Source organism: Schistocerca americana, chromosome 3 (assembly GCF_021461395.2).
Source record: "Schistocerca americana isolate TAMUIC-IGC-003095 chromosome 3, iqSchAmer2.1, whole genome shotgun sequence".
Taxonomy (NCBI): Eukaryota; Metazoa; Arthropoda; class Insecta; order Orthoptera; family Acrididae; genus Schistocerca; species Schistocerca americana.
The window spans coordinates 973,534,049-973,548,407 of NC_060121.1; the positions used below are offsets into that span (position 1 = coordinate 973,534,049).

At 45.1% G+C, this 14,359-nt stretch overlaps 1 protein-coding gene across 1 annotated transcript in view; it reads right to left on the bottom strand.

Annotated features, from left to right (window-relative positions):
- Positions 1–14,359, bottom strand: part of LOC124606599 (proton channel OtopLc-like) — a 229,782-nt gene that overhangs the window by 184,196 nt on the left and 31,227 nt on the right. The window lies entirely within an intron of this gene.

The following is a 14,359-nucleotide window of genomic DNA, read 5'->3' on the forward strand; positions in this document are numbered from 1 at the left end:
GTTTACAATGAAATTCTGAGTTCTGTTCTCTAGGTAATCTTCAGTCCATTTACACAACTCGTCTCATATCCTGTACTCTCGTATTACGTTCATTAGGTGGCAGTGCAGAAGTGAATCTAATGCCTTCCGAAAGTCAAATTGTCGCACAATTATCGCAATTACCTATATTGGTCTTATCTAAATTATTTTTGTTTTTACCTGATGTGACTTCTGTACAATTATGCTCTTTTATGTAACATCGATGTAAATGTTTTATTTTTTATTTAACATAATTTATGTAATTGTAATTAGTCTATGAACATAATTTCAAAATTAATGTGCTGTAAAAGAATGCAAAAGCTAAAAATTTAATTGCAAACTTGGTTCATGCATAGAGAAAGTAAATTAGTAATAATGTAAAACTTGGAGAGAAGTCCCTCCACAACAGAACTGGCTAGGCGAGAATAGAAATGTCGATCTGGCAGTCGAACTGTAAGACTCTTGTGTGCCGTGAGTCAGATGGTGGCTAGCAGGCAAAGAGTGCACATCTTGTGAACTGAGGCGAGAAGGACTTCAAGATTAAATAATACAGCTTCGGATGCGGAAGTAATGTGGCTTAATAGTCATGGCGTACTTTGGTTAGCTCTGTGCTATGAAAATCCGACGCTAAGAAGAGGATTTTCAGAGCTTGTCACACAGGAAGTGCTATGAATACTTTTGCCAACCTTTTTTGAATAGCCTAGCAGATTGATGATGCCACCACGTTCAGCTCAAATCATCAGTTGAGTACTGTATCACTGCATGTTCCAGTTCTGCAGTTTCGTTTACAACAATAATTTTGTGCTTTGCAATCTTTGTGCTTTGCAATCTTTGTGCTCAGCAATCTTTGTGCTCAGCAATCTTTGTGCTCAGCAATCTTTGTGCTCAGCAATCTTTGTGCTCAGCAATCTTTGTGCTCAGCAATCTTTGTGCTCAGCAATCTTTGTGCTCAGCAATCTTTGTGCTCAGCAATCTTTGTGGTGGCTGGTGTGGCCGAGCAGTTCTAGGCGCTTCAGTCTGGAACCGTATGACCGCCACGGTCGCAGGTTCGAATCCTGCCCCAGGCATGGATGTGTGTGATGTCCTTAGGTTAGTTAGGTTTAAGTAGTTCTAAGTTCTAGGGGACTGATGATCTCTGATGTTATGTCCCATAGTGCTCAGAGCCATCTGAACCATCACTTGAAATTTTGTATTCTGTAAACTTTGTATTCTGTAAACTCTGTATTCTGTAAACTTTGTATTCTGTAAACTTTGTATTCTGTAAACTTTGTATTCTGTAAACTTTGTATTCTGTAAACTTTGCATTCTGTAAACTTTGCGTTCTGTAAACTTTGCGTTCTGTAAACTTTGCATTCTGTAAACTTTGCATTCTGTAAACTTTGCATTCTGTAAACTTTGCATTCTGTAAACTTTGCATTCTGTAAACTTTGTATTGAGTCACCATATTTTATTCTGTCATTTACCTAGACAGGAGCCTATCCCAAGTGCTACAATGAACTCGAGTATTCTGTTGTACTGAACTGAAAAGCAATTATTGCTTTTAAAAAAATTAATAAATTTTGTGGAATTATAAAGTATGTAATTATTTGGTGAGCATAAGTTTTGAAATACTGCACGTAGTTTTCATAATGGATGATTAATGTATTAAGTTCAAAAATTTTTCTTACTGAAATGGTTGTTTAAAATTTCATGTGTTATGAAGTTAAGTGTTTCCCACATAGTGTTACGATTAAGATGTTCAATGACGACCTGAATCTACCAATAAATTAGTTTCTGGGTCCCCACGCTAGTAGCTGCACCAGATTTAAATATATTACAGTAACCGCAATCAAGAGTAAGTAACTGACTACAAATATTCAAATTATATTAGATCTGTGTGTCACATATTCCATTTGAGCTAAATAACACAAGAAAATAAATGTTCCTTCAGAATGCAAATAATAATCAGTACAGAAGATGCTGTTACTTCATAACTATTTCAAGAGAGGTAATTTTCTATAATTAAACTGACAAAAGAACATCTTGCCCGAATCGGTAGTGCTGCACCGTTAATAATCATTTACCTATAATCATCATTGTCATTATCCTCCTACTGTAATGTTGCACAAACGCATTATTACTCGTCCTGTGTAGATAAGTCAAATCACTGGTACATTCCTTGCTTAATTGTTCTACTGTCTTGTAGCTTACCACATCAAGGAGAGACAACCCCAATAGTTTCCAAGATGCTATTCGAGGCGGAATTAAAAATAAATGTGCACAACGGAAAATAATAAACGCTAAAATGAAGATATGGCCCTTTCTGACTACCCCCTGAAGCAGATCTTACGATCTCTTAATGGACTTTAACATATAATTTCAACCTAAACATAAATGAATGATTAAGGCAACTAATACTACTGAATGATCAACTTTGTTGCTGCTTATATATTTATTGTAGATTAAAAAAGCCTTTAAATTACAAAGTTTACATATTCTAAGTAAAATTACTGATCAATTACCCACCTCTGCCCCTTATTATGACTGCGCGGTCTAATATCAATAACGCGAAATGGCTGACATCATGTACGTACCAAACTCTAGAAGACACTACTTTCAAAGATGATCTACGGTGGTGTGGAACCTCAGTGGACAAGAAACTAACGTGATCACAGCTGTTTAGCTTTTATTGCCCTAATAAGCCGAAGCAGTTTGCGATATCACCGTATGTACTGCGTCCGCTGCATCGAAGTGATGGTTCTCGTACTCGACTGCGACGATGGAATTACTCCGGCCACAAATAAACTCTTTCAAACACTAGGACGGCAGAAGGCGGTCCTCTGACTAATATACTCTAATACTATCTTCTCCTCTCTGTCTTCTACAGACGAGAAACGCGAACTCCCAGCCACTAGGACGGAGCTCAGATAACGTCTCAACGTAAGTACAGGCAGAGGAAGTGCTCTCAATTACTGAACGCAGCGTACTCAACGACGACTTCCAACCTGGAGGTGAAGTCCAGAATCGTCTAGGATCGCAACAGCACAGTGCCTGACTGTTCTAACTATAAACTCTGCTGAGAACAAAGACAGCAAGTCCGTCTGTACCAACAAAGCTGACATCGAGCGACCGTCACACACGGGCGCTCACAACGGAAGACCTCGTCTCTCCACCGCTGGCTTCCCAGCAGGGCTTGGCTCCCCACCCTCGCACTTCCGAAAACGAATCATATTCCCGAAACCACGGAATATTCTCCCTCTCTACTGATTCTTCCGAACGCCGACCAACCATATTTTAGTCTTTTGTCGTCCAGCGCGGAAAATTTGCGAGGAGAAACCTATACTCGTACAATGGTACGCTTCTGAGTAAAAATCCTAGGAAATAACCCAGCCTGCGTGGTTTCCGAGATGCAGCTTCTTCGTTCCTCTCACCTGCGTCCAAGAGTTCAGAAGTATTATCCAGTTATCATTCCAGCCCTACTACAATAGCTGCCGGTTGTCACCCTCTATTGTGCTCCAGAGCTCAGGTGCCATGACGTCCGTCTAGCTACTTCCTGGTTTTAAGCAGGACCAACACCTCTGTGGGCCTTCCACCCAGAACTTGAGTTCCGCCTGTCGTTTCATCTCCACTGACGTTTCAACGTCTACTAGTATAAGCAATCGTTCATTACGCCGTTTTTATAATGAAGACACTCCGTCACCTTTTATGCAATAAGCGTTAGCAATTATTTACAAGGCGTACGTGTCAAAGTCAGTCTCCTTTAAATATTCATATATACACTCCTGGAAATTGAAATAAGAACACCGTGAATTCATTGTCCCAGGAAGGAGAAACTTTATTGACACATTCCTGGGGTCAGATACATCACATGATCACACTGACAGAACCACAGGCACATAGACACAGGCAACAGAGCATGCACAACGTCTGCACTAGTACAGTGTATATCCACCTTTCGCAGCAATGCAGGCTGCTATTCTCCCATGGAGACGATCGTAGAGATCCTGGATGTAGTCCTGTGGAACGGCTTGCCATGCCATTTCCACCTGGCGCCTCAGTTGGACCAGCGTTCGTGCTGGACGTGCAGACCGCGTGAGACGACGCTTCATCCAGTCCCAAACATGCTCAATGGGGGACAGATCCGGAGATCTTGCTGGCCAGGGTAGTTGACTTACACCTTCTAGAGCACGTTGGGTGGCACGGGATACATGCGGACGTGCATTGTCCTGTTGGAACAGCAAGTTCCCTTGCCGGTCTAGGAATGGTAGAACGATGGGTTCGATGACGGTTTGGATGTACCGTGCACTATTCAGTGCCCCTCGACGACCACCAGTGGTGTACGGCCAGTGTAGGAGATCGCTCCCCACACCATGATGCCGGGTGTTGGCCTTGTGTGCCTCGGTTGTATGCAGTCCTGATTGTGACGCTCACCTGCACGGCGCCAAACACGCATACGACCATCATTGGCACCAAGGCAGAAGCGACTCTCATCGCTGAAGACGACACGTCTCCATTCGTCCCTCCATTCACGCCTGTCGCGACACCACTGGAGGCGGGCTGCACGATGTTGGGGCGTGTGCGGGACCGTAGCCCAGCTTCATGGAGACGGTTGCGAATGGTCCTCGCCGATACCCCAGGAGCAACAGTGTCCCTAATTTGCTGGGAAGTGGCGGTGCGGTGCCCTACGGCACTGCGTAGGATCCTACGGTCTTGGCGTGCATCCGTGCGTCGCTGCGGTCCGGTCCCAGGTCGACGGGCACGTGCACCTTCCGCCGACCACTGGCGACAACATCGATGTACTGTGGAGACCTCACGCCCCCCGTGTTGAGCAATTCGGCGGTACGTCCACCCGGCTTCCCGCATGCCCACTATACGCCCTCGCTCAAAGTCCGTCAACTGCACATACGGTTCACGTCCACGCTGTCGCGGCATGCTACCAGTGTTAAAGACTGCGCTGGAGCTCCGTATGCCACGGCAAACTGGCTGACACTGACGGCGGCGGTGCACAAATGCTGCGCAGCTAGCGCCATTCGACGGCCAACACCGCGGTTCCTGGTGTGTCCGCTGTGCCGTGCGTGTGATCATTGCTTGTACAGCCCTCTCGCAGTGTCCGGAGCAAGTATGGTGGGTCTGACACACCGGTGTCAATGTGTTCTTTTTTCCATTTCCAGGAGTGTACGATGTACAACCTATCAAATCTTATCTAATTGTGGCTGTAGTTCACGGCAAAGTATGTGGATGAGTGCTTGTAAGGTGCGAAATTATAGCCACCTTACAAGTTATCGTTCTTTATGAACCATTATAGCACTGGTTACAAACAACTTTGCCTAATTACGCTGGTGACCGTTTCTTTTCACTTAATTACAATTTAATACATTGCTAATACAACTTTGGTTCGATTCCCATTGTTTTGCTTTTGTTTCCTTTCAATAACAGTCCTTCCAGAATCGAAAACTAGAGCGATATATTTCCATTACACAGAGTCACAATGACAAAAGAAAATCCTTTCAGACGTGTAACATTATAGGGGTAGTTCTAAAAGGCAACAGACCCCGACGGTGTTATAAAGTGACACGGCATCTACCTGGGCGCCTGTATCTACTGCTTTAAGGGTCTCGTGGACGAACAGGGCGAGTTCGGTTTCAAAAAAGATGTTTCTCAACGCATGTTGATTCCTACACAGGAGATTTTTAATGGCTCTGAGCACTATGGGACTTAACATCTGTGGTCATCAGTCCCCTAGAACTTAGAACTACTTAAACCTAACTGACCTAAAGACATCACACACATCCATGCCAGAGGCAGGATTCGAACCTGCGACCGTAGCAGCCGCGCGGTTCCGGACTGCGCGCCTAGAACCGCGAGACCACCGCGGCCGGCCAGGAGATTTTTACGGTCTCCAAAAAATGTCGCAGTACGCGAGCGTAAGAATGTTCCAAGATTGGGCGCCAGTGAGTACTAAGAGCTCCATACACAATTGAAACGGCACATACAGTATCGCTCATCAATTTCAAAAAAACCATGACTTACCTGATACTGCAGATATGAACACAAACAAAGCTTGATTTCTCCAAAAATATTCTTTTATACATTTAAACATGTATAAAACAAGCAGAAAAATTATATTTTACTTTCATTAAAGGATTCTCTCACGGATTTAATGACTGGCTATCAAATTCGAGACGTGCGGCCGATGCGTTTTCATAGCAATTGCGTGGCTTTATGATTCCGCACATCGTCAACGACGTTCCAGAGACGTTCCTTGCTTGTTATGTGAAGTTTCTAGACTCAGCCAAGACTTTGGAACGGTCACGCCGTTACTTTTAGTAGGTTCCTTCTTGATGCAGTATACCTCTTACAGACTACCGACTCATGTTTCGGATAATTATCCTGTTTTAATGTGAAGCCTTTTTCTATTAAGCGCAGTCAACATGATACGGTATGATAATGAAGTATGCGGTGGTAGTGATTCTGGTCCTTCTACGTAGGTTGAAACTTAAATAGTGGCAACACTGCTGTGGAGACACTATGCAATGTAATCTACTATTGTCGCTGATAGCACACGTTGTTGACATTCCTACCTTACCTCCGAGCAAATGGACTCGCCCGTCCCACGTCACCGGCGTGAGCACAATCGAGGGAAACACAGTCACTTGTGAGCGACCGGTCTAACGTAACGGTGTCACTATGTTTTCGAAACAGCAACAACGGAGTTGGATCAAGACTGAATGTGCCAGAGGTACGACAGTGTCATCAAGGTCTTCAAGAGGCGTGCGGGGAATCGGTTTTGCCGTACAGAACAGTGGCACGTTGGGTAGAAGCCTTCAACGAAGGTCGGCAAACTGTGGCAGACATGCGTCGGGCAGGTCGTCCTAGCGTCTCTAAAGAAGAAGTGCATGCTGTTGCGGCGTTAGTGGACAGTGATCGACGCCATTCGATTCGTGAGCTCGCCCACGAAACCGGATTAGCGCATACGACTGTGCTTCGCATCCTGAAGGAACGCCTAGGCATGCGAAAAACTGCATCACGATGGGTTGCGCATGACTTGACAGAAATGCAGAAATTGATTTGTTACGACGCTGCTCAGACGCACTTGGAGCACTATGAGCTCGAAGGAGAGGCTTTCTTACGCCGTATCGTAACACTGGATGAGACATGGGCCACATCGAACGAGCCAAACCTGAAACGTCAATCCAACGAATGGCGTCATTATGGGTCGCCGCGAAAGTCGAAATTGCGTCAGAGCCTCAGTATTGTGAAAGATATGGTGATTCTCGTGTACGACTGTGATGGTGTTATCCTAACGCATTGCATTCCTACAGGGCAGACCGTCAATGCACAGTACTACTGTTCGCTTTTGGAGCGTCACCTGCGACCACATTTGCGAAACAAGCGGCGACACTTTCTGCGCAACCCACCCATCATTTTGCACGACAATGCGCGGGCACATACAGCGCAAGCTGTGGCTGCTCTGTTCGGTCGATGAGACTGCAAAGTACTGTGCCATGCACCACGCTCCTCGGACTTAAGTCCTTATGACTTTGATTTGATTCCGAAGATGAAGGAACCACTTCGTGGCATTCGCTTCAGAACTGTTACAGAGATTCTACAGACAGTAGACCGCTCCATTCGCACCATCAACAGAACAGGCTCTGCTAACGGTATACTACGCCTTCCACATCGCTGGTGACTACTTCGAAGGACAGTAACAGGTGCAAACATTTAACTCTTTTGTAGCGCTTGTGAATAAATAGTTGCCACTATTTAAGTTCCAACCCTCATATTTTCACAATGTCACCAACGCTGTCTCCTAAAGAAAAACACTCCCAAACCATAAAAGAACCACAACCGATTTTAACTGTAAGTAGAATGGGCTGCTAGACCATTCATTCTCGTTCAGATCGACGAACAAATGTCCTCCATCTGGTACCAAAAATGTAGAATTTCTGTTCGTCCGTTAATATCACTTTCTTCCACTCTGCATGTGTTCATTTACTAACCCATTAGAGTCTTCTTTCTAGTCACGGTCTTCAGAAGGAGTTTGGTCGCTGCTACACATCCTTCCAATGTGACAGTCAGTCAGTCTCATTTTCATTCTTGCAACAGATATGTTTCTCTTGTTCGTTTCTACCAACTCTGCGCAAATTTGTGCTGATATTTAGAACCTCTCTTAATAGCATTTATGCTGATTTCGTCATCACCTCTAGTTATTTTACGAACTCGTCCTGATCGTGGAAGGTCCCTACTGCTGCCTGTTGTCTTCTGGCGGTGAATGGTATTGCACTCCCCCTATAGACACGCCACACTGTTTCACAGTATGGGGCATAGTTAAACCTGCTTGCCTGAGTGCTACAATTGCAGCGCGTTTGTCTATGGACATCTACACCCTTAGAGCACAATAACGACGTTCATACTGTTAAATGTCACTCAGGAGCTGAAGCGCGGCAACCATATATTATGTATCGTATCACTGCTCGAAGTACATTTATTACATTACTTTCGGAACCGATAATATTGTCCCAGTTGGGAACTCCATCGCTCTATTCACGATGGTATTCAGCAGTAAGAAACTTCGGTACACTGCGGACATCATAACACTACAGCAAACAACGGGACAGTACGGAATGACGGAGTGACCATTCAGGCGTTGCAGAGGTAAACACTCTTCTACATAATATTGCATGTAGATAAGAACAAAGACATAAACTTGAGATTATATATATATACTCCTGGAAATTGAAATAAGAACACCGTGAATTCATTGTCCCAGGAAGGGGAAACTTTATTGACACATTCCTGGGGTCAGATACATCACATGATCACACTGACAGAACCACAGGCACATAGACACAGGCAACAGAGCATGCACAATGTCGGCACTAGTACAGTGTATATCCACCTTTCGCAGCAATGCAGGCTGCTATTCTCCCATGGAGACGATCGTAGAGATGCTGGATGTAGTCCTGTGGAACGGCTTGCCATGCCATTTCCACCTGGCGCCTCAGTTGGACCAGCGTTCGTGCTGGACGTGCAGATCGCGTGAGACGACGCTTCATCCAGCCCCAAACATGCTCAATGGGGGACAGATCCGGAGATCTTGCTGGCCAGGGTAGTTGACTTACACCTTCTAGAGCACGTTGGGTGGCACGGGATACATGCGGACGTGCGTTGTCCTGTTGGAACAGCAAGTTCCCTTGCCGGTCTAGGAATGGTAGAACGATGGGTTCGATGACGGTTTGGATGTACCGTGCACTATTCAGTGTCCCCTCGACGATCACCAGTGGTGTACGGCCAGTGTAGGAGATCGCTCCCCACACCATGATGCCGGGTGTTGGCCCTGTGTGCCTCGGTCGTATGCAGTCCTGATTGTGGCGCTCACCTGCACGGCGCCAAACACGCATACGACCATCACTGGCACCAAGGCAGAAGCGACTCTCATCGCTGAAGACGACACGTCTCCATTCGTCCCTCCATTCACGCCTGTCGCGACACCACTGGAGGTGGGCTGCACGATGTTGGGGCGTGAGCGGAAGACGGCCTAACGGTGTGCGGGACCGTAGCCCAGCTTCATGGAGACGGTTGCGAATGGTCCTCGCCGATACCCCAGGAGCAACAGTGTCCCTAATTTGCTGGGAAGTGGCGGTGCGGTCCCCTACGGCACTGCGTAGGATCCTACGGTCTTGGCGTGCATCCGTGCGTCGCTGCGGTCCGGTCCCAGGTCGACGGGCACGTGCACCTTTCGCCGACCACTGGCGACAACATCGATGTACTGTGGAGACCTCACGCCCCACGTGTTGAGCAATTCGGCGGTACGTCCACCCGGCCTCCCGCATGCCCACTACACGCCCTCGCTCAAAGTCCGTCAACTGCACATACGGTTCACGTCCACGCTGTCGCGGCATGCTACCAGTGTTAAAGACTGCGATGGAGCTCCGTATGCCACGGCAAACTGGCTGACACTGACGGCGGCGGTGCACAAATGCTGCGCAGCTAGCGCCATTCGACGGCCAACACCGCGGTTCCTGGTGTGTCCGCTGTGCCGTGCGTGTGATCATTGCTTGTACAGCCCTCTCGCAGTGTCCGGAGCAAGTATGGTGGGTCTGACACACCGGTGTCAATGTGTTCTTTTTTCCATTTCCAGGAGTGTATATACCTTCATGGATGTAGCAACAGCAGAATTTAAATTTTAAATAATGTGGCTGTTACCTGTTAATATGAGAAACGTGCGCACATTAAACGCATAGCGACGATTCTTTATGTTTTGCGTAAAACAGATGAGCTTTATGGCTCTATTACGACTCTCCCATTTATGGAGATGTAGCAGCAGCGTGTTGTGAATCCGAACTTACGATCGCGTGTCTGCTACCGTAAACAGCGAACAACTAGCAGACTCAACTTATTCCATGTTTATGGCTGCCGACACGCAATCACAAGTTCGGATACATAACATGCTTCTGTATCGATTGGAGCAGTCTGCGGTGCTGTATCTCGATGAATACGATAATCGTAATACAGCCAAATATCTTGGGAGTTTATTGTACAACATAAACAAAACGTCTCTCGCATTTAATGTACACATGTTTCTTACATTAATAAGTGTTTGCCACTTGATGGCGGAAGTCGTTTCTGAACCTGTCGTGCTGTAAAACGAAATGTCAGAATTCAGCCGCATGGTTTTATCCATTCTGTGGAATCATCTCTGTTTTTCGAAAGGTATTTGTAACGTAATTTTAGAAGTTTTTTAGTGCAGTCAGGCTAGATAAAGATTATTCGCAGAATGTTTCAAGTGACTCCCAACGCAACGAGAAAAATGTTTTGTTTCTTATTAGAAGATAAATTTCCAGGTAATTTACTAGCTGCTCACTTCTAGAAGACTGGAGCAAATATCATGACATATTCAGATGAAGATAAAAAAAAGTAAACTGTGATGGTATTAACGTTAAATGAATTTTCCGTCTTTGCTTCGCAGAGCATGATAACAACATTAAAAAGGAAAACATTTCCTAATATTCTGCCATACCGAATTTATTTGATCACGAACACAGATATTGTTGCACAGAAGACATAAAAATGACGGAATGTTTACATAGAAAGTGTATTTTTTTCCTATGTAAACACTTCGTCATTTTTGTTTCTTCTGTACAATAATACCCGTGTAAACAGCACATAATGTTTAGCCGTGTTTGCGACAATCAGCTGTCACCTGAAGATGGCCTGACAAGCTGAAAGCCGTTTCGTGACCAAACAAACATAATTTTACAGAACAGTAGGCTGGAGACAAAGCAATCAGCAAGTTGACCGAGATCCTATGGCACATTTGGGATACTGAGAAGTTACCAGAAGACTGAACGTATGCTCTGATACACCCCTTACACAAGATGGGTGATTTGACTGACAGCAATTATAGAGGGATCTTACTGATACCAGTCACCTATAAGATATTATCTAAGGCATTATTGAACAAAGCTAAACCTCAATTGGACCCCAAACCTGGAGATAACCAGGGTGGTTTTAGAAAAGGGCGTTCTTGTGCTGAACAGATCCTCAACTTGAAGTCAGTATTAAGTCAAATTAAACTAGCGAATAAACAGTACGTAGTTACTTTCGTTGACGATTCAATCGACAGACCTACTCTTACGAGAATTTCGCAGGAAATGGGCCTCGAGCAGAAAACCCACAACCTTATTCAAAAGACCGTGAGTAACACTAGATCACGAGTGAAGTTCAGGGGAGCACTGTCAGAAAACTTTGACATAAAGAGAGGAGTTGGAGAGGGAGATGGACTTTCACCTCTTCCCTTGAACTGTGCACTGGACAAGGCGATCAGAGAGTGGCGAAAAGAAATGGCAGTACAAAATATACCGAGCGGTATTTACCTGGGACACAAACGGAAGGGACTAGCAGTAGACTGTTTAGCTTTCGCAGATGATGTGGCACTTATAGCAAGCTCAGTGGAAGTAGCAGTAAAGCAGCTCAATATACTCATATTCCAGAATGCCAAGGTAGGACTTCAGTTGTCACTAGAAAAGACAAAATGGCTCACCAACATCATCGACATCTACATGATTACTCTGCAATTCACATGTAAGTGCTTGGCAGAGGGTTCATCGAACCACAGTCATACTACCATTCCACTCCCGAACAGCGCGCGGGAAAACGAACACCTAAACCTTTCTGTTCGAGCCCTGATTTATTTTATTTTGATGATCATCCCTACTTATGTAGGTAGGGCTCAACAAAACATTTTCGCATTCGGAAGAGAAAGTTGGTGACTGAAATTTCGTTAATAGATCTCGCCGCGACGAAAAACGTCTTTGCTTTAATGACTTCCATCCCAATTCGCGTATCGTATCTGCCACACTCTCTCCCCTATTACGTGATAATACAAAACGAGCTGCCCTTTTCTGCACCCTTCCGATGTCCTCCGACAATCCCACCTGGTAAGGATCCCACACCGCGCACCAATATTCTAACAGAGGACGAACGAGTGTAGTGTAAGCTGTCTCTTTAGTGGACTTGTTGCATCTTCTAAGTGTCCTGCCAATGAAACGCAACCTTTGGCTCGCCTTCCCCACAATATTATCTATGTGGTCTTTCCAACTGATGTTGTTCGTAATTTTAACACCCAGGTACTCAGTTGAATTGACAGCCTTGAGAATTATACTATTTATCGAGTAATCGAATTCCAACGGATTTCTTTTGGAACTCGTGTGGATCACCTCACACTTTTCGTTATTTAGCGTCAACTGCCACCTGCCACACCATACAGCAATCTTTTCTAAATCGCTTTGCAACTGATACTGGTCTTCGGATGACCGTACTAGACGGTAAATTACAGCATCACCTGCGAACAACCTAAGAGAACTGCTCAGATTGTCACCCAGGTCATTCATATAGATCAGGAACAGCAGATGTCCCAGGACGCTTCCCTGGGGAACACCTGATACCACTTCAGTTATATTCGATGGTTTGCCATCTATTACTACGAACTGCGACCTTCCTGACAGGAAATCACGAATCCAGTCGCACAACTGAGACGCTACCCCATAGGCCCGCAGCTTCGTGCGAATAAAGAGCTAGCTGCGTTGCACAAGAACGATGTTTTCCGAAACCATGCTGATTACGTATCAATAGATCGTTCCCTTCGAGGTGATTCATAATGTTTGAACACAGTATATGCTCCAAAACCCTACTGCAAACCGACGTCAATGATATAGGTCTGTAGTTCGATGGATTACTCCTACTACTCTTCTTAAACACTGGTGCGACCTGCGGAATTTTCCAAGCTGTAGGTACAGATCTATCGGCCAGCGAGCGGTTGTATATGATTGCTAAGTAGGGAGCTATTGTATCAGCGTAATCCGAAAGGAACCTAATCGGTATACAATCTGGACCTGAAGACTTGCCCGTATCAAGCGATACTCCCAGTGAACTACTGCTGGAACAATGTCAAATTGAGAAAGTTGACAAATTGAAGTATCTAGTAGAGTGTTTGTAACCTGACCTATCAGAAGGAACAGCACTAACAACTCGGATTAATAAGTTACAATTAGCATATAGATTAACCAAGAACATCTATAATAAGAAATGCCTATCTCGCAATTCCAAACTAAAACACTACCAAACAGTTATCGGCCCTGAAGCCCTATATGCCTCAGAATGATTGAACCTGAAAAGGGAAGGCTTGGCAGATAAACTAGAGATTCAGAAGAAGATCTTGAGAAAAATTCTGGGACCGGTCAAAACAGATGATGAGTACAGAAGACAATCAGACGAGGAGCTATACAGTCATATCGAGAAAATCACAGATGTAGCCAGGAAGAGACGTCTCGCTTTCTATGGACATATACATATCACAAGGGTGGACCAAACGAGACTGACCACCCGACTTCTCAAGAGCAGGAAGACCGTCACACCGTGGCTGATGGAAGTCAAGAAACACATCTAGGAACTGAACATAACTGAGACTGACGTTAGAAACCGAGCACTTGTCAGAAGGATACTAAAAGAAAAGAGGTTTCATGACAGATCACCTGATAAAAAGAACGGTGCCCTTTGGACAAAGGAGGGAAAGGAGAAACATAGCCAGAGAATGCGGGATTTCTGGTCAAAAAAATTGTTCAAATCGCTCTGAGCACTATGGGACTTAACATCTGAGGTCATCAGTGCCCTAGAACTTAGAACTACTTAAACCTTACTAACCTAAGGACGTCACGCACATCCATGCAGGAGGCAGGATTCGAACCTGCGACCGTAGCGGTCGCGCGGTTCCAGACTGTAGCGCCTAGAACAGCTCGGCCACCGTGGTAGGCAAAGTGTTTTCCTTTTCAAATATTTTTTGATGGCATTGTTACTGCAGTCG